Below are 20,787 nucleotides of genomic sequence, written 5' to 3' on the forward strand. Positions count from 1 at the left end.
TGGCTCTGTAGTATTGGGAAGTTCCCTGATGCATTCTTGATGCCAAACCATCTGGATGACAAGAAAAAAAGTCAGTCAGTTCTCCAGATGTTTTGTCTACATGGAGTCAAACATTCACATTTCCAAATATTTAGAGAACTTCTAAAAATCAATCAATCAATAAATCAACAGTCATTTATTAAGAGCTTACCATGTGCCAGTTTCCAAAGTAATGGAGATACAATGACAAAAGCTAAATTGTATCTGTCTTCAAGGAACTTACATTATAATGGGAAGGCTACGTATAAATAATTGGATAAATAGATGATAGATAAAAAATAGAGAGATCTTAGAGGAGACTTTAGGAGAATCTTAGAGGAAAATGCCCAGTTGATAGGACAGTTTCCTGCAGAAGGAAGCATTTGAACCGGATCTTAAAAATGACAAGGGATGCCAAGAGGTAGAAACAAAGAGTGAGATCAAGTGAAAAGATGTGGCAAATAAAAATTATCTAACTGGAATAATGAGTTCTTCATGAAAGGCTGCTTTTCAAAATGTTTGGGGATACCTCAAAAGGTACCTTACCTTTAAAGTGTATTACTGAGAAAACTGGGAAAGAATTTTTACAGCTAATGTTGGTGATAAAGGCCTCATCTCTAGAACATATAGAGAACTGAGTCAAATGTACAAAAATACAAGCCATTCCCCAATTGATAAATGGTCGAAGGATATGAACAGGCAGTTTTCAGAGGAAGAAATTAAAGATATCTATAGTCATATGAAAAAATGCTCTAAATCACTTTTGATTAGAGAGATGCAAATCAAAACAACTCTGAGATACCACATCACACCTATCCGATTGGCTAACATGACAGAACAGGAAGATAATAAATGTTGGAGAAGACCTGGGAAAATTGGAACACTAATACACTGTTGGTGGAGTTGTGAGCTGATCCAATCATTCTGGAGAGCAATATGGAACTATGTCCAAAGGGCTACAGAAATATGCATACCCTTTGACCCAGCAATATCGTTTCTAGGACTGTATCCCCAAGAGATCATAAAAATGGGAAAGGGTCCCATATGTACAAAAATATTTATAGCACCACTCTTTGTGGTGGTCAAGAACTGGAAGTCAAGGGGATGCCCATCAATTGGGGAATGGCTGAAAAAATTGTGGTATATGAATGTAATGGAGTACTATTGTGCTATAAGAAATGATGAACAGGAAGACTTCAGAGAAGCCTGGAAAGACTTATACGATCCGATACTGAGTGAAAGGAGAAGAACCAGGAGAACTTTGCACAGCAACGACCACAGTGTGCGAGAGTTTTTTCTGGTAGACTTGGAACTTCATTGCAATGAAAAGGACTTAAAAAAAAATTCCCAATGGTCTTCTAAGGCAAAATGCTTTCCACATCTAGAGAAAGAACTATGGAATTCAATTGCAGAATGTAGCAGATCATTTTTGTTTGTTTGTGTGTGTGTGTGTGTGTATTGCATTTTGATTTGTTAGATGATTTCTTGCATTCATTTTAATTTTTCAACCCAACATGACTGTAGTGAAAACATATTTAATAGGAATGTACGTGTAGAACCTATACAAAATTGTATGCCATCTCAGGGAGGGATCAGGGAGGTAGGGGAAAATGATAATCTAACTTATATGGTAGTTATTGCAGAACACTGAAAATAAATAAAATTAATTAATAAAAAAAAATAAAGTGTTACTGAATCCTATAGGTTACTTCTGACATATAGGCTCCTTAGAATGCTATGTGAGACTTGAGTTATGTTTGGCAAAACCAATGTTCACAAGCCTTTATCAATTTTCTCCTACCAGAAAAACAGAGGACTCATTAGTTTATTTTTTTAAAAAGAACATTTAGTTAAACAGCAAAGGAAATGATAATTCCCCATACAGTGAATAGTATAATGGCCCACAGGTTAGAAAACTATTATAGAGACAGGACTTAATCAAGAAGCAAATGCAATATGGGAACACACTTAGAGTGAGCACAAACATGAAACTGATGAGGCTATGGAATACATGTGGAGGGGATTCAACTGAATCAACTATGTCCAGAAATCAGTGAGGACTGGTAATATTTATAGCTCCATAAATGGCCAAGACATCTGGTGCCTCATCTTCTAGAGTTGTCAATATCTTCTAGAACTGTTTGTCAGTGAGCTACTTTATCTACTGAACTAAAGGCCTTTGCTAATACCTGCCTTTCTATTGCAAGGCCTCTTCTATATGTGTTCATCCTTCATTGCCAAAGAAGGCCATGCCATCAGAGAAATGATGACATGACTTGCACTTGACTTTGTTTTGAGTGAGGGAGGGCTGTGCAGGTCACCAGCCTCACCTCCTCCAGAAGCATCTGAATCCAGTGACCAGATAATCATCAGAATGACTAGAGATGACCCAGGATGAGGCCATTGGGGTTAAGGGACTTGCCCAAGGTCACACAGGTAATGAATGTCAAGTGTCTGAGGTGAGTGAGATTTGATCTCAGGTCCTCCTGACTCCTGCATTTGTACTATATCCACTGCAACACCTAGCTGCCTGCCTCTTCTGTGACAGGGCAAGAGATCCACTAGCTTTTTAGCTTAATAATTTTAGGACCCATCTTTAGCCCTTTTGTGATACAAACACAAACTACCCACATCTGGTCTTCTAGTTTTAAAAGCCTTTGGCCATTTTTAAGTGTCTTTTGAATTCTTCTTCTTCTACCACTACTCAGTCAGTTGGTTCAGCCTCTTTATTTTGAATTGTAGTTAACATTTCTTTTCACTCCCATTACATTCAAGGTTCATTCTTATTCCCCTTCAAATCATCACAGATTGGCCTTAACAAAACTACATTGGAGCTGGATAGATTTGGGTGAAGAGACATATTTAAACTCCCCCATAATGGCCATGATTAAAATGTAAGTCAACTTTAAAACAAGACTGAAATAACCCAGGCAGAGCTATTATTCTTTGCCATACTCTTCACCAACAAACACAAGCACTATGATCTATACCTTAGAGAATATATGGGAAACAATCCTGAGACTACCAGTCACTAGTCATGCGTGACTTTGCACAAGTCATTTCCTCTCCTTGGGTCTTAGTTTCAGCATTTGTGAAATAAAGGTGTTAGGTTATTTTAGGTCACTTCCATTTCTAACATTCTATAATTCTATGGCTTTATTCTCTCAATGACCATTTTTAAAAGCTTAGGGACTTATTTCTGTCAATTGATGTTTTTTCTAGGCTCAAGAGTGCCAAATCTTTCTTTTTCTTTTCTTTTTATTTCTTTTTTCAAAGAGAACATTATTCCCCAAGTGATACAATATTTCTCAGGCTTTTTCACAGCTGTAATTATTTATCACATGAAAAACCCCAAACCAAAACAGTGACATATCCCTTGTAAAATATTCACAAGCTTTTCAAGCAACATAAAAAGTGGAAAATGCATCGTTTCTGGTAAGGGGGCATTGGCAATGATTAAATACAATTCTATGAAGTTCAAGAGGTGAAAGAAGTATTACATCATTATCAAAACTGGACTATTTTCCTTTCAATAATAGGCAACAAGAGGACTTGTTTTAGCCTTGCTCTGCGTATGGAAATCCCTGGAACAACAACAGAAAATGTGTATAAAAACCCAAACTGTGAAAACTTCATTTACTTATTTGTTTGCTTACTTGTTTTTTAATGCATTCACTTATTTGTTTGTTTGATTGATTTATGAAAGTTTCCTTAACCTATTGGGACGTGCATATAACCCATAACAATACCAATGCATACAAATCTCATTCTCTCTTCCAGCCTTCAGTCAGAATTTTCCATATCAATCACACTAAAATATGAACTCAGCCCAGAGTATTAATAAAAATTGTATTCCCTTTAGTATTGAAGAGAGTCACATTTGTTAACACATTTCTCTCTCTGTACTTATCCTAGAATGACTCAGTTTCCCTCTTGGTGCCTTTTTTTTTTTACTGACTTTTGTCCTTCCAGAGGCTTGTTGTGCTATAAAGTAAAGGAGCTAATTGGATAGAAGAGCTTATATAGACACAGAACTGGAAGGGACCACTGACAACATATACTATGAATAGGATAGCATGTATACATTACTATCTATATGCATATATATTCATATTATATATGCAACATACATATGCATATGCAATGCACACACATAGATGCATACAGTGTATATATACGTATATATATATACATGTATAAACCACATAGTCATGTTTCATTTTCCAAGTTTCAGCATAAAAGATCAAGCTAGAACTTAAATATAAAACTTCCTAGGGCTACATAAGTGCTCAAAAAAAGAACTTTGAGAAAAAATTCATTCTCTTTTCTGAGTCAGAACTAGACTAGACTTGATACTTTGATCTTAAAACTAAAAAAACCCAAAAAACATACCTTATTTCATTCAGTAAATTTTTCTCCTATCGTTCACTAGATAGAAGTTACAAGCTGTAAAAATTTCTAGAAGTTCAGAGGGTTGGGAATGTGGATTCTGTTATGTTGAAATATGATATTCCCAGGATAACTAACAAGTGAGAGTATAACCTAGCCAATAAAGTCATTTGTGATGGTGGGGTTCCTCATATAGACAAAATCTGTGTTCTTGGTTATGCTAAACAATGTCCAGGATAACATGCCTCAGAAACACTAGTCGGTGTTTGCTCTAAGGCCACGATATGGTATAGAGATGGGGATCGTACGTTGATTTCACTGATAGGGAACCCCCAGACAGAGAAAATCTTTCTGCCAATATAAGGTTGGCAACTCCCTTTCTACTTACAGTCTCAAAAATTTGCCTTGAAAACTGAGAGGTTAGATGACTTGCCTAAGATCACACAGTCCTCATGATTTGGAGATGGGGTTTGAACTACAATCTTGCTGACTTCAAGGCTAGTTCTTTAATTATTATGCCACAGTGCCTTTCAATGGAGAAGGCTGCAGGTTATGTAGATTAGATAGGTAAGAGAGATGGAGATTTAGATATAAATATAGATATGTGAAGCTAGATAAAAATGTAGATATCTAGTATTGGATCTGTTTCAATATGTATATACTATTGCAGGGAAGAGGAAAGATATCCAAGAGATGAAAAGTTGAAAATATTGTTTAATTAATGATTCATCCTGATTTGGAAAATGTATGAAAACCAAAGGACTCTAGCTGTTGGGAAATACCTTAAGAGAGAACTTTTTTAAAAACTCCAGTTACCAAGAAGTTTATGATTAAGATAGCTAAGGGAAATCATTGTTTATATCAGGAATGGAGAGTCCCAAATCTGTCTTGGTAGCTAGGATAGGTAGCTCATATTTTTTAATAATAATACATTTTCATAGTTTTTAAAAAGTTGCCTAAGTGTTTTTACATATGTAGTACATGCTCTGGATTTCCTTTCCCACCTGGCAATTGTACTGGCAGGATGAATCCCCAGCACAAGTAGGTGTTTGAGGGAGTGGAGGTTGATTTTCTAATGTTCAGGAACCCCATCATTTTTATCCCAATGACTATCACATGGCTCTGGAAGAGAGAGCAAGGATAACTTTTTGACTCTTCTCAACTCTGCCTCACTCACATTCAATGAATGTTGAAGTCAAGACATCACTCTCCTTATGTCATTGGTCCTCTTCGAAAACAAAGGATGAACAATTACAACAAAACTTCTATATAAGGTCTTCACACAGAGAGAACTTCCAAAATAGGTGATGTGAGTTCAAACTTGTTGCACATAATTCTTACGTGTGGGGGTCATCTCCAGTTGTCCTGATCTATATCTTGCTACTGGACTGAGATAGATCCGGAGAAGAAAGTGAGGGTAGTGACTTTGTAAAGCTTTCCCTCACTTAAATCCAATTCACTTGCAAGTCATGGCATCACCTTCGTGACATCATGGTCCTCTTTGAAAACAAAGGACAAATAACAAGCTGTGAGTAGCACAAGCTGCCTAGTGTGTCACTTCCAGATGGGCAACTCAGCACCTTCCTTCTTCCTTGCCTTGCCTTGCCTTGCTTTGCTTTACCGGTAAATTGTGATTCTTGAAATTTGGCAAGACATCTTGGGGCTTAAAGGTTAGATTTCTTTCCTAAGGACCACATCTTAACTTAAAAACAAATCATTCTGACTTTCACTGATCTGCTAATAGCAAGTCCCTGCCCAAACCCCACCTAGTCATTGTTTGGACCCTGATGGTTGTGTGAATGTAAATAACAACATCCATCCTTCAATATGAAATATTTTCTGTTCCAGGGATCATTGAAGTGTTTCAATAGCCTTTCCTATTTTTCATAGTTTCCAGAAGCTTTAATTCATCCTATAAAGAGCTTTTGATATCTCTTAGATAAATAATATCCTATGATCCTAAATGTGTGGAAAAATGATCTAGTGTTTGAAATTTTACCTCTGCATGATTCCATTTTGCTCTTGTTTCCAGCAACTCTCATCGTGTTTTCCTGCTATGTAGAAAGGAGCCACATCCTGTCAAGCAAGCAAGCTAACTATGTGGACATATATCATTCATTCAGCATGAATTGTGGATACACTGGATGATGAGAATGGGAGAGTGGTGCACAGGTATGGAAGGGAAGGAGTTAAACCTCAGTTCAGTTAAAGGAAACTGATAAGTATTCCAACTCTTCCTACTCAGTGTTTTCATAATATGACTTCTTTATTCTGAAATATACTATTGCTAACATAGGACCTCATATTGGAACTAAATGAAGTATAAATCCCAGAAACAAATAGCAAGCATACATATATGCACACATACATGCACACACATGTGTGTATGTTGTAACTTTCTAAGTGGATATTGAATTTATCATATAATGTATACATTTACAAACACACGTGTGTGCTTATATATGTATTTGTCAAAGGTATTCATGAACATCATCTATCAGAGCATAGAAGAGTTTATACCAATGGGGGAAATTCCCACACTGATGAAATCATGAACATTTTGAAGTAAAATTAAAGTTTTCAGGTGTTTCGGATAAACTTTTCTACATCTAGATATTCCTTTTTTATAAATATCTTCTTTTTTAACTACATCCTACAACCCCAACACCACCAGACTTTTCTGATTGCAACTGTAATTCTAATATGAACAAGCAATAATTTGACCATGGAAAATTCCCTTTGCTTCTGCGTCCCTGGCTTTTTTTTATCTTACTCTGGATAGCTGAACTCCTTTTACACATTGTAAACTTTCTTAGACATCATTAGCATTCTTTCTTTTTATTAAAAGTATAAATGTAATTGGGAGACTAAATATTTACGTACTCTACTTATTTTTAATGCTGATTCTGTCTTCTGCCAAAATTGAAATTGCTTTGAGTTCTGATTCTTCATGCCCTGATAGAAAGTATTGAACACATTCTTCACCATTGCCCATCCTAATGGGGAGTATTATATTATTATTATTAAGCAAGAAAAAGTACACACAAAGCAAAGGTGAAAAGAAAATATTCTCTCTGATTGACTGCTAATGACAAAAAATAACCTACTTTTCAATCTGTGTTGTCATAGATTAAATTATATCCTATTGAACTAAATACAAGTTACTCCTAAGTGTGGGCAATTCATATTTATTAAATGTTTATTATGTGCCAGGCTCTATGTTAAGCATTGATGATGAAAAAACAAGTAAAGAGGAAAATAGTTGCTGCCTCTGAGGAGCTTTTATTCTAATGAGGGGGGGACACTAAAAGGGAAATGAAAAAGAGTTTAGGGAAGATGAAGGTACCCATGGAGGTAAGGTTTTAAAGTTCAGAACATCAGGAGTAGAACTGTGCAAGCCATTGTGTTAAGTGCTGGGAATACCAATGAGAAAAAGAAGGACAGTCCTTACCCTCAAGTTACTTACTCTTGTTGTCTGTGCTTTGTCTTGCAGAGGACCAAAGTAATATGATAATGTCAGAATCAATGTACAGTGTGTCCTGTTGTAGCCAATCAGATCAACATGGGCTCAGAAGACTCTATTATAGGTTCAGCATTAATATCCATATGACCATTTGAGAGGGAGCTGTCTCTAAATTTGTGCATCTCACATTTCTTTTGAGCTACTACCATTCTGCTTTGCTCATAGAGCAGAATGCCTTCTTTGATGAAGGTGTACCATACTGCATAATCCTGTGCTGGTGTCTCCCCTGTCAGACCATTAATATGATAGTTCTTCAGAGAGACCTTGACAATGTCTTTATATCATTTCTTCTGTCTACCATGTGAGCACCAGCTTGTGTGAGCTCTTAATAAAATAGTATTTTAGAAAAACACATTTACCATTTGAACAATGTGACCAGCCTGTCAGAGTTGTATTCTTTATAGTAGGGTTTGAATGCTTGGCAGTTCAGCTTGAGAAAGGACCTCAGTGTCCAGCACCATATCTTGCCAGGTATCTTTGGAATCTTCCTAAGACAATGCAAATGAAAGTGGTTCAATTTTCTGGCATGGCCCTGGTAGACTACCCTTGTTTCACAGGCTCCCAACAATGAAGTCAGTGCAATAGCTCTGTAGACCTTCAGTGTAGCAGGCAGCCTGGTACCTCTTCTCTTCCCCATATTCTTTAGGAGCCTCCCAAATTCTGAATTAGCTCTGGCAGTGTGTGTGTGTGTGTGTGTGTGTGTGTGTGTGTGTGTGTGTGTGTGTGTGTGTGTGTGTATGAACCTCATCTATGCATATGTCCCTGGAAAGTATATGTGTCAAGGGGAGTGAACTTATCCAAAGAATTAAAAATTTCTTGGTATGTTGTAACTGATGATTCCATGAATGGGTGGTGTTGTATTGTCTGGTGGAGAATCTCTCCTTTCTTGGTGTTAATTGTTAGGCTAAAATTAGCACAAGCAGCAGAGAATTTATCTATATTTTGTTGCATCTCAGCCTCAAAGGCTGCTTTGAGCACCCAGTCATCTGCAAAGAAAAAGTCGCACACCAACTCTTCTTCCACTTTCATCTTGGTTTGTAGCCTTTTCAAATTCAGTAATTTATTATCAGTGTGGGAGTTAACCTTGATGCCATTTACATCCTCATTGAAGGCATCTGACAACATTGTTGGAAACATTATGTTAAAAAGCATGAGAACAAGCACATAACCCTGCTTCATTTCATTGGGGACTGGTAAAGTTTGAGAATCATTCACTATCTAGAACCTGTGTAAACATGCCATCATGAAACTGAGATATAATACTGATGGACCTTTCAGGGCAACCAGATTTCACCATGATATTCCACAGGCCCTTGCAACTGGTAGTATAAAAGGCATTGATTAGATTAATGAATTTTGTTTATAGATTTCAAGGATCTTGAAATCTAATGTAAGAAGACAACACAAATAGAGGCTGGAAAGTGGTGGTCACGGAGGAGAAATACTTTGGGAGTACTCCATGCCCAAGATGACATGGGGACATCTTGTTCTATGTAGTTGAAACTAAGCAGAGCTACAGATGCAAATAACTATTTCTTAAATATTTTATTACACTACCCTCTTTAATTTCATCACTTTTGTCATTATTCTTTTACTAAAAGTTCCATTTTAACTTATTGTAAAAGATGTATTTGTGAACAAAGTACAGCTTATATTTGCACTAATTTGGTAAATTTCAGCCCATTAATAATGAAACTACCAAAGTCATATTGAATTAGAAATTTATATGTATGTTTTAAAAATAATTTAATCATATATTTTGTTTTGTCACTTTAATCAATTCTCAATAAACACCAGTACTTTCACGTCAAAACATTTAAATCCATATAATACAGCAAGTGTGATTTTTAGTTCATATAACATTATACCCTTATAGTTTATTCCTTTTTGACAGAAAAACAATGTATTACAATCTCAGTAACCTAAAACCAACTTTGGTCATTGTGTTTGACCTTTTCACATTATATTCATTTATCTGTGGAAGACATTAAGAATGCTTTATTACTTTGGTATAGCCTTCTTCCTTCTGCATCAATTCATTCATGTCTTTTTATATTTCTCTGAATTCTTCATAGTTGTATTTTCTTAGAGTACAATAATAATCTATTTGTTAACAAGCACAATTCACGCAACTGTTTTCCAGTCATTATATAAACAAACTATTTGTAACTTTTGGCTACTACAAATAATAATTCTATGCATGTTTTGGTTCATATTGGAACTTGGGGATATAAACCCAACAGTGTGCTACCCAGGTTAAAGGGTATGAATTTTTTCTTTTGCATGATTCTCAATTATTTTCCAAAATGGTAAAGAATCTAAAACTCTACCCATGATAAATTTGTATGTCTGTCTTTCTATACCCCTTACAACCTTGACTCCATCTTTTATCATATTTGACAATTTGATTAATTTGAGGTAATATGTCAGAGATCCGTTAATTAGATTTCTCATATTTGATACATTTTTCACAAGGTAAATAACAGATTGCATATATTCTTTTGAAAATGGTTCATATTCCTTTATGATTTATCTATATGTGAGTGACTAAGTACTGTACCATTTTTTGATAGATTTTGTATATGGAACTTTAATCAGAGATGTTAGATACAAATCTTTTTCCAATTCACATATTTTCATATTATTCTAAGCATATTGATTTATTCTTTGAAAAACGTGTTATCTATAGTTTTATATAAACAGAATTGTCTATTCTATCTTTTTTATAATCTCCTTTATTAGATACATGTTTTTGAGTCCTTTCCTTTTATGATAGTTGTAAAAAAAATGATCTTTCATTTTTCCCTAATGTTTTATGCTTTGACTTATTGGTAGATTATTTGTCTTTTTAGACTTTATTATAATATGTGTATAATGTTGAAATATAAATATACTCTTTAATATTCCCATTTAATAATCTTTATAAATCTATCAAATATAGTTTTTAAAATATTCTATAGTTTAGCATTTCCTTGTTTATCTTTTGATTACATTTAACAAGTTCTAAAAGAGAAATGCTAAATTTGTCAGCAATTATGTTTTTACTTTTAAGGTGCTTTTGCATATGTTATTTTATTTAAGCATTTAGATACTTTTCCAGTTTCTGCATATATTTAATATTGATTATTTAATTCTCTATGACACTGTAAGCATAATATAATTATTAGAGCCCCTGTTGGATCTCTTGACATTATTAATTTTCACTGTTAACCAAAATCATGATGTCGGTTCTTACTTTTTTGGATTCATCTGAAGCATAAACCCCCATCCCCACACCCAGATCCTCACTTTCAGGCTGTAGGTGTCTTTACATTTTAAGTATGTTCTCTATGATTTCATTGTTAGGCTCTGTTTTCTAATAATAGTTTTATTTTTTCTGCTTTGCGAATAAGCTTATTCTATTGACACAAGGTTATATCTGTTAAGTTTGTGTTTGCCTCCAACAGATTCTGTATTTTAAATGTTGGTTTATTTTTTTGTAAATGATCAGTAGGCCCCTGTGGTGTGCATTTCTTTATGTCAATCTGATCCTTATCTCACAGAGAAAACTATTACTATTGCCCCACTTCTCCAGTGCCCTCCTTCCTAACTCAAGACTAGATGGCTTGATTCCTACTTTTATTGTTATTCTCTTTCTTCTTTGTTATGCTATCCCAGCTGACCTCAGATAAGAATATCATTCAAGAGACTTCTCTTCACTCCAGACCATTCCATCTTTTGTTTAAAATATGTTCACAGTTGAGAGTCCTTATCCAGAAATATTAACTACCCTTTCTTCCTTTAACACTTCCCTCCATGGACTTTGAAAATAATTGTCCTCTTTCTGTTTTCTCAAGGACCTTCACCTAAAATGTGATTCCTGAAATACAATAGCCAAGATGGTGGAGTGAGAGCAACTACTTACCTAACCTCTTAGACAAACTCCTTCAGATACCTCCAAAAAGAGAATCTGACCGAATTTTGGAGGGGCAAAATCCAATCGGAGATAGACTGTGACAGATTCACAGCCCAGGACAGACTGGAAAGTTGGCAGGAAGGATCTATTGTGCAGGGCACAGGCTGTACCAGTGTGTCCCTGCCACAGCAGGGCTGAGCAGGAAGCCCCAGACATTCTGAGGCAGTGGCCACACTGCAGAATCTAGGGGATATCATCCCAGGACAGGAGCCTAGCAGAACTGAGTGAATGAGAGTCATGGAGCCCCAGGTATCTTCAGCAGCTGCTGCTGAGACTATCAGCCCATTGATTAAATCTCTGTAAGTCACCTACTTGAACTTCTGGGAGCCAAGACTGCAGAGTAATCAGTAAATGCAATTCTTCTCCCCTTGCTGACCTTGAAAGACCCATAAAATATTTCCCCCAGATCTTTTCTGGAACAGTGGGATCAGCTGAAGGGTAAACAGTCTCTTAGCACATGAGGCTAGGAAAACCACTAAGCAGGGTCACTCTTACTGTGGCTGAAGGGGACCAGTGCAGGACCAGATCTGTAGCAGACTTCTCCACCTCAGCAAACCAGGAGGATATGTGGCGCCCAAGGGAGGTGGAGCCTGCAGCCACCAACACCAGGACCCCAGGCATGCCTCAGCACCCCAGGGCAATGAGGAAGACACTAGGGCAGCTGGGATCACCAGCTGCTGAGCTTTCCTGTGCTGTAGCTCAGCAGAGAAGACTTGCTGTAGATAGACCATCCCTCCCCCACATTTAATACAGCTAGTCCCAGGACAACTCTGGGGAAGCCCAGAAAGAGTTCACCTAGCCTCTGCTTTCTCCCACCAGCCAGTTCAGCACGAGGGAAGCTGCAGCACTTTAGCTTCTAACTGAAAGAGTCAGAGGCCACAACACACAAAGCCTTAAGTTCAAGGCACAAGAACCATGGGACAGAGCCCCTTGTGCCCTGAAAGTAGAGATCTACTTTAAAAGTCAGGAAAAGGGTGATTCTCATGAGTAAGAAGCAAAGCAGAAAAAAGAAGATCACAGAATCTTTCTATGGGGATAAGGACCAAAGCACAAATATCAAAGAGGTCAACATTGAGATTGCACTCCCATATGAAACTTCAGAAGGGAATATGAACTGGTCTAAAGCACAAAGAACATTCTTAGAAGAGCTGAAGAAGAATTTTAAAAGCTAGACTAGAGAAACAGAAGAAAAACTGGCCAATGATTTTAAAAATATGAAAAAATAAATCACAGAAGAATTTAAAAGGAAAATTGGACAAATGGAAAAGGAAGCACAAAACCTAGTTGGAGAAAAGGATGGAAAAGGAGATGCAAAAGTTAACTGAAGAAAACAACTTGGTAATAATTAGAATTGGATAAGTAGAAGTTAATGACTCTATGAGACATCAAGAATCAGTCAAGCAGAATCTAAAGAATGAAAAGATAGAAGAAAATTGGAAAAACAACTGACCTGGAAAATAGATCCAGGAGAGAAAATCTAAGAATTATTGACCTCCAGAAAGCCATGATGAAAAAAAAGAGCCTAGGCAATATCTTCCAAGAAATCATCATGCAAAATTGCCCATAAGTCCTAGATTCAGAGGCCAAAAGAGTCATCAAAAGAATCCACCATTCACCTCCTGGAAGGGCTCCCAAACTAAAAACTATACTAGTAGGGAATCTCAACCTCCTCCTGTCTGAACTTGATAAATCTAACCTCAAAATAAACAAGAAAGAAGATAAGGAGGTGAACAAAACTCTGGAAAAAGTAGATATGATAGATCTCTGAAGAAAACTGAATGGGGATAGAAGGGCATACCTTTTTCTCAGCAGTACATGGCACATATACAAAAACTGACCATGTATGAGGCCATAAAAACCTCACAATTCAGTGCAGAAAGGCAGAGATAGTGAATACATTCTTCTCAGATCATAATGCAATAAAAATTATATGTAATCAAAGGCCATGGAATGATAGACCAAAAATTAATTGGAAACTAAATAATCTAATCCTAAAGAATGAGTGAGTTAAACAACAAATCATAGAAATAATCAACAACTTCATTCAAGAGAATGACAATAATGAGACAACCTACCAAATCTTATGGGATACTGCAAAAGGAGTTTTTAGGGGAAGTTTTATATCTTTGAATGCCTACAGGAATAAAATAGAGAAAGAAATCAATGAATTGGGCATGCAGCTGAAAAAGCTAGAGAAAGAACAAATTGAAAATCCCCAAGTAAATACCAAATTAAAAATACAGAAAACCAAAGGAGAGATTAATAAAATTGAAATTAAGAAGACTATTGAACTAATAAATAAAATTAAGAGTTAGTTTTATGAAAAAGCCAATAAAATTGATAAACCTTTGGTCAATTTGATTAAAAAAAGAAAGAAGAAAACCAATTTACCAATATTAAAAATGAAGAGGTGAACTGACCTCAAATGAGGAGGAAATTAAAATAATAATTAGAAATTACTTTGCCCAACTGTATGCCCCAAAATTTGACAATCTAAATGAGATAGATAATTATTTTAAAAAATATAAACTGCTCAAATTACAGAAGAAGTTGAATACTTACATCTCAGAAAAAGAAATTGAACAAGCCATCAATGAACTCCCTAGGAAAAACTCTCCGGGGCCAGATGGTTTTACAAGTGAATTCTATCAAACATTTAAAGGGCAGTTAATTCCAATACTATATAAACTATTTGGAAAAATTGGGGAAGAAGGAGTCCTCCCAAATTCTTTTTATGATACAAATATGGTTCTGATACCTAAACCAGGAAGAGCAAAAACAGAGAAAGAAAATTATAGACCAATTTCTCTAATGAATATCAATTCAAAAATTTTAAATAGGATTTTAACAAAAAGAAAACAGCAACTTATCACCAGAAAAATACATTATGATCAGGTAGGATTTATACCAGGAATGAAGGGCTGGTTCAATACTAGGAAAACTCTTAGCATTATTGATCTTATCAACAACAAAACTAAGAGAAAGCACGACTATCTCAATAGATGCAGAAAAGTTCTTTTGACAAAATACAACACCCATTCCTGTTGAAAACACTGGAGAACATATGAATAAATGGAACTTTCCATAAAATAATAAGCAGTATGTACCTAAAACCTTCAGCAAGCATTATATGCAATGGGGACAAGCTGGATGCATTTCCAGTAATATCAGGGGTGAAACAAGGATATCCATTATTACCACTATTGTTCAATATGGTACTAGAAATGTTAGCTGTAAGAGAAGAAAAAGAAATTGATTAAGAGAAGAAAAAGAAATTGAAGGAATTAGAATAGGCAAAGAAGAAACTAAGTTTTCATTCTTGGCAGATGATGATATACTTAGAGAATTCCAGAGAATCAAGTAATAAACTACTTGAAATAATAAACAGCTTTGGCAAAATTGCAGGTTACAAAATAAATCCACAAAAATCATCTGTATTTCTATATACTACTAACAAAATCCAACAAGAAGAGACAGAAAGAGAAATCCTATTTAAAGCTAAGGTAGACACTACGAAGTATTTGAGAGTCTGCCTGCCAAAACAAACCCAGAGACTATATGAACATAATTACAAAACACTTTGCACAAATAAAGTCAGATCTAAATAAGTGGAAAAACATCAATTGCTCATGGCAGGCCAAGCCAATATAATAAAAATGATAATTCTACCTAAATTAATTTACTTATTCAGTGCCATACCAATAAAACTATCAGATAATTATTTTCTAGAGCTAGAAAAAATAATATCAAAATTCATCTGGAAGAACAAAAGGTCCAAAATATCAAGGGAACTAATGAAAAGAAATGCTAGGGAAGGTTGCCGAGCCCCTACCAGATCTCAAATTGTATTATAAAGAAGTAATTATCAAAACCACTTGGTACTGACTAAGAAACAGAGGGACAGACCAGTGGAGTATGTTAGGTACTCAAGACACAGTAGTCAATGAATATAGCAATCTTTGATAAACTCAAGGACCCCAACTTCTGGGATAAGAAGTCACTGTTTGAAAAATTTTTTTTGGAAAACTGGATAACAGTGCAGTGGAAACTGGGCTTAGTCCAATGCCTGACACCATACACAAGAATAAAGTCCAAATGGGTACATGATCTAGGTAAAAAGTTTGATACTATAAACAAATTAGTGGAATGAATAATAGTGTATTTATCAGATCTGTGGAGAATGGAGAAATTCTTGACTAAACAAGAGAAAGAGAACATTATCAAGTACAAAATGGATAATTCTTATTGCACTAAATTGAAAAGTTTTTGCACAAACAAACCTAATGCAACCAATATTAAGAAGGAAGCAGAAAAATGAGAAAGAATTTTTGCAACTAGCATCTGTGATAAAGGCCTCATTTCTAAAATATATGTAGAACTGAGTCAAATGTACAAGATTACAAGTCATTCCCCAATTGATAAATGGTCAAAGGATATGAAAAGGGAGTTGTCAGAGGAAGAAATTAAAGGTATCTATAGTCATGAACAAAATGCTCTAAATCACTATTGAGTAGAGAGATGTAAATCAAAATAACTCTGTGGTACCACATCACACCTATCAGATTGACTAAGATGACAAAACAGGAAGATAATAAGTGTTAGAGAAGATATGGGAGAGTTGGAACTCTAATTCCTTGTTGGTGGAGCTGTGAACTGATCCAACCATTCTGGAGATCAATTTGGAACTTTCTCAAAGGGCTATAAAAATGTGTATACCCTTTGATCCAGCAATACTGCTTCTAGGACTGTATCCCCAAGAGATCATAAAAATGGTAAAGGGTCCCACATGTACAAAAATATTTATAGCAGCTTTCTTTGTGGTGGCCAAGAACTGGAAATTGAGGAGATGACCATCAGTTGGAGTATGGCTGAATAAATTGTGGTATATGAATGTAATGGAATACTATTTTGCTATGAGAAATGATGAACAGGAAGACTTCAGAGAGGCCTGGAAGGACTTATATAATCTGATGCTGAGTGAAAGGAGGAGAACCAGGAGAACTTTGTGCACAGCCACAACCATAGTGTGCAAGGAATTTTTCTGGTAGACTTAGTACATCATTGCAATGCAAAGACTTAAAAAATTCCAGATGGACTCTTGAGGCAAAATGCCTTCCACATCCTGAGAAAGAACTATGGAATTTGATCACAGAATGAAGCAGACCATTTTCTTTTGTATTATGTTTTATTTTGTTTTGTGATTTCTCCCTTTAATTTTAATTCTTCTATGTAACACAACTAAGGTGAAAATGTATTTAATAGGAAAGTATATGTAGAACCTATATAAAATTTTATGCCATCTCAGGGAGGGAGTAAGGAAGGATGAGGAGGGTGGGGAAAAACATCTGAGTTATATGGAAGTTTTTGTAGAACACTGAAAACAAATAAAAAAATTTAGTTAAAAAAAATAAAACCATTTCCTCCATTTCTTATAGCACAGCAGCATTCCGTCACATACATATACCATAATTTGTTCAATTATTCCTCAACTAATTGTCAACTGTGCAATTTCCAATTCTTTGCAATCCTAAAAAGAGTTACTATAAATATTTTTGTACATATGGATACTTGCCCTCTAACTTTGATTTCTCAGAAGGTATAGAACTTCTAGTGGTATTGTTGAGTCAAGTACAATACATAGTTTAATAATTTTTGAGGCATAGTTCCAAATTGCTTCTCAGAATAGCTAGAGGAGTTCATAACTGGCTCCACCAACAGAGTGTTAACATACCTGTTTTACCACAACCCTTCCAGCATTTGCCATTTTCCTTTTATTAAAAATTAATTTTGCCAATTGAATGGGTATGAGGTAGAACTTTGGAGCTGTTTTAATTTGCATTTTTCCAGTGAATAAGGATTTAGGACACTTTATGTGGTAATTGATAGTTTAGATTTCTTCTTCTGAAAAATACCTATTGATACTCTGCTTCTCAGTTGAGGATTTACTTATTCTTAGAAATTTAATTCTTTTACATATATATCTTAGAAAACAGACTTTTATTAGAGAAATTTTGGTATAAAAAATTTTCCCCCAGTCTCCTGCTTTTCCCCCCTAATTTTAGCTGCATTGGTTTTATTTCTGCAAAACATTTTTAATTTTATCTAATCATAAGTGTTCGTTTTCCCTTCTGCAAACCTCTTTATTTCTTGTTTATTCCTCTAATTTATTTATGATGTCACACTGAATGTCTAAATTATGGCCCCATTTGGAACTTGTCTTGGCATTCAATTTGGGATGTCACTCTATACCTAATTTCTGGTAGTTTTTCCAATAGATTTTTGTCAAATAATGAATTCTTGAACCACTTGATATCATCTTTGGATTTATTAAATATTAGGCTTCTATAATCCTTTGCTTCTGTATACTGTATACCATTCTGTTCCAGTGATCAACATCTTAATTTCCTACATAGTATCATTTTTTTTTAAATTATAGTTTTGTAGCATAGTTTGAGATCTGGTACTGCCAAGGCCTCTTTCTTTGCTACTTTCCCCCCTTAAGAAATATTTATTTGATTTTCTTCTTTTCTTTAGGATGCTTTTGAATCATTCCTCCTTTTTATGATTTTTTTCTTTAAGTATTCTCTTTTCACTTGCTCAATGAAATTTAGACAGAATAAGAGTTGTACATTACATTAAACATAATCATAAACATTGACTCCTATGATTGGCATTTTCATTCAGTATAAATGTTCTCCTTTTCTTAAGTTAATTTTGATTGATGTAATTACATATTGAAGGCCCTGCTTAGCTCTGTTTTTTTCAGTAAGAATGCTCTAAATGCTTCCCTTTTGCTAAAAAAAGTTATTAATCTTTTCACGTTGATTGTTAAAGTCAACTTTGTAGGATATATTATTATTGGAGATGGTGTCTTTTACTTTTCAGAATATAGCATGCCAGAATTTTCTTTTATTTCTCATATTCAAGGGCAGTCTCTGAATTTTGGATTATTTATATGATAATCCTTTTCTTGGATTCTTATAATACTTTTTGGTATTTCTGGAGTTTTGTACCTTGGCCACAACACTTATTTGAGAATTGACCTTTGAGTTTCTCTCTGGCAGAATTCTATGTATTCTCCTAGTCTTCCCTTTGTCTTCTGTTTGTAATTCTTTTCTCTCACAAGATTTACTAATGTAGGGTGTTCAGGGATTTGGGTTTTTTATTTCATTGTGGTTTTCTGAGAAACATATTATTTTCATATTGTTTCACTTCAATCTGTCTTCAAATTTAATTGCTTTGGTACATAATAATCTCATGTATTTAATTTTTTTTGTTTTTCTATGTTCTTTTTTCCCCTGCATTTTTTGTCTTCCAGATTTCTTGTAAAATATTAGTTTAGACATTTCCCGTTACTAAGTTATCATCTCCTTTGCACTTTTGAACACTTTCTTCTTTTTTTCCCTTTAACTTAAACTGAACCTCTAAGCCATGAGGTAGATTCTTGCATTGTTCCATTATCATTTCTGGATGTCTTTTGGTGTTGCAGTACTAGCTTTCTTCTCTGAAACTTTTACACAATTTTCTTTCATCAAATAATTCTTATTGCATTTGAAATCTTCCTTACTTCACTCTAGTGATGTTTCTTTGATTTTTTCTGCTTTCCTTCTCTTTGTTTTTGTTATTGTTGTTTTACTTTATTTGTCTTTTCTCCATTCTGAGGTGATAAATGGGAATGGACTTAAACCTAAGTCTATCAGTCATCTTGCCAGAAGAGTTCTAATAATTTGTTTTAATTTTTAATTGAGTAACACAATACAATTTAATTTATAGAAATACTCTAGATTAGGTTGTACCAATCAATGGCCTTTGACAATAAAGTCATTCCTAGGCCAACATAATGCATTCTAGTTAACCCACAGTGAAATGTTGCAAAACTCTGACAGAATCATTTAGAAAGTAATCCTTTGTAAAATTATATCTATGAAACCACTAAATCACTTAATATTGTGTTTTATTAAGGTAATTAATGCCAGTCTTGGGCTGGGGTGCATCCTTAATCCAGGTGAGAGTGAGTGAGAGTTGGGTGGCAGGTGGACACTAAACATGGATGAGTAGCCCAGAGAAGTTCTTGGCAATCCAGAGGTATTATTCCTCCCTAAACACCCCATCTACCCCACCCAACTCTCACCTGTGATTCCAAAAAGCTGTAGCATGTGCAACACCACAGCCCCTCAAAAAACATCTCGGCAGAGGTGTTAAACCAGGTTGAGGGTAACCAACATATTTACTGATATCCTTATTTGACCTTTTCTACCTCCTCTTACTCCTCTCTATATTAGTATATTTCTCTAGCAAATATATTTAAATCTCTCTTAAATGATTCCCACTAAAAGAAACAAAAATGAAGAGAGGTAAGAGAGACCAGAATATACTGAACTTCATTTGCATCTATCATAAGATAGGCTTCAGTTAGAACTTAAATTCTGCATGAATTTCTGTCAAATTAAAATTCCTATATCAAAGAGATGACTATGTAAGCACCTTATTTCATAAATTTCCATGGTTTCCTCTCACCCCCATAATCAAACATAAAATCCTGTTTGGCATTCGAAATCCTTCATCATCTGGACCTCTGCTACATTTCCAATGTTCTTACACTTTACTCCTGATGCATGTACTCTCTAATCCAGTGACACTGGATTCCTTCCAGTTCCTCACACCTGGTACTTATTCTCTTAATGAATGATAATATTAGCTAACATTTATATAGTGCCTACTATGTGTCAAGACTTTATAGTAATCTTATTTGATCCTTGTCACTCCTAGGAGATCAAGTAGATGCTATATTATCATCCCCCTATTACAGATAAGAAAACTGAGACAAACAGAGGTCACACAACTAGTAAGCATCTGAGGCTACATCTGAACTCAGGTCTTCCTGACTTCAGGCCCTGTGTTC

At 35.1% G+C, this 20,787-nt stretch overlaps 1 long non-coding RNA gene across 2 annotated transcripts in view; it reads left to right on the top strand.

The window, feature by feature from the left end:
• LOC140523802 (uncharacterized) overlaps nucleotides 1-20,787 on the top strand; it is a 68,638-nt gene that overhangs the window by 26,501 nt on the left and 21,350 nt on the right. For both annotated transcript variants that reach the window (XR_011973478.1, XR_011973479.1), the window contains one exon: nucleotides 6,440-6,579. This is a non-coding gene — a long non-coding RNA (uncharacterized lncRNA). The remainder of the gene's footprint in view (nucleotides 1-6,439; nucleotides 6,580-20,787) is intronic.

The sequence above is a fragment of the Notamacropus eugenii genome, chromosome 2 (assembly GCF_028372415.1).
Source record: "Notamacropus eugenii isolate mMacEug1 chromosome 2, mMacEug1.pri_v2, whole genome shotgun sequence".
In the NCBI taxonomy this organism is placed as follows: domain Eukaryota; kingdom Metazoa; phylum Chordata; class Mammalia; order Diprotodontia; family Macropodidae; genus Notamacropus; species Notamacropus eugenii.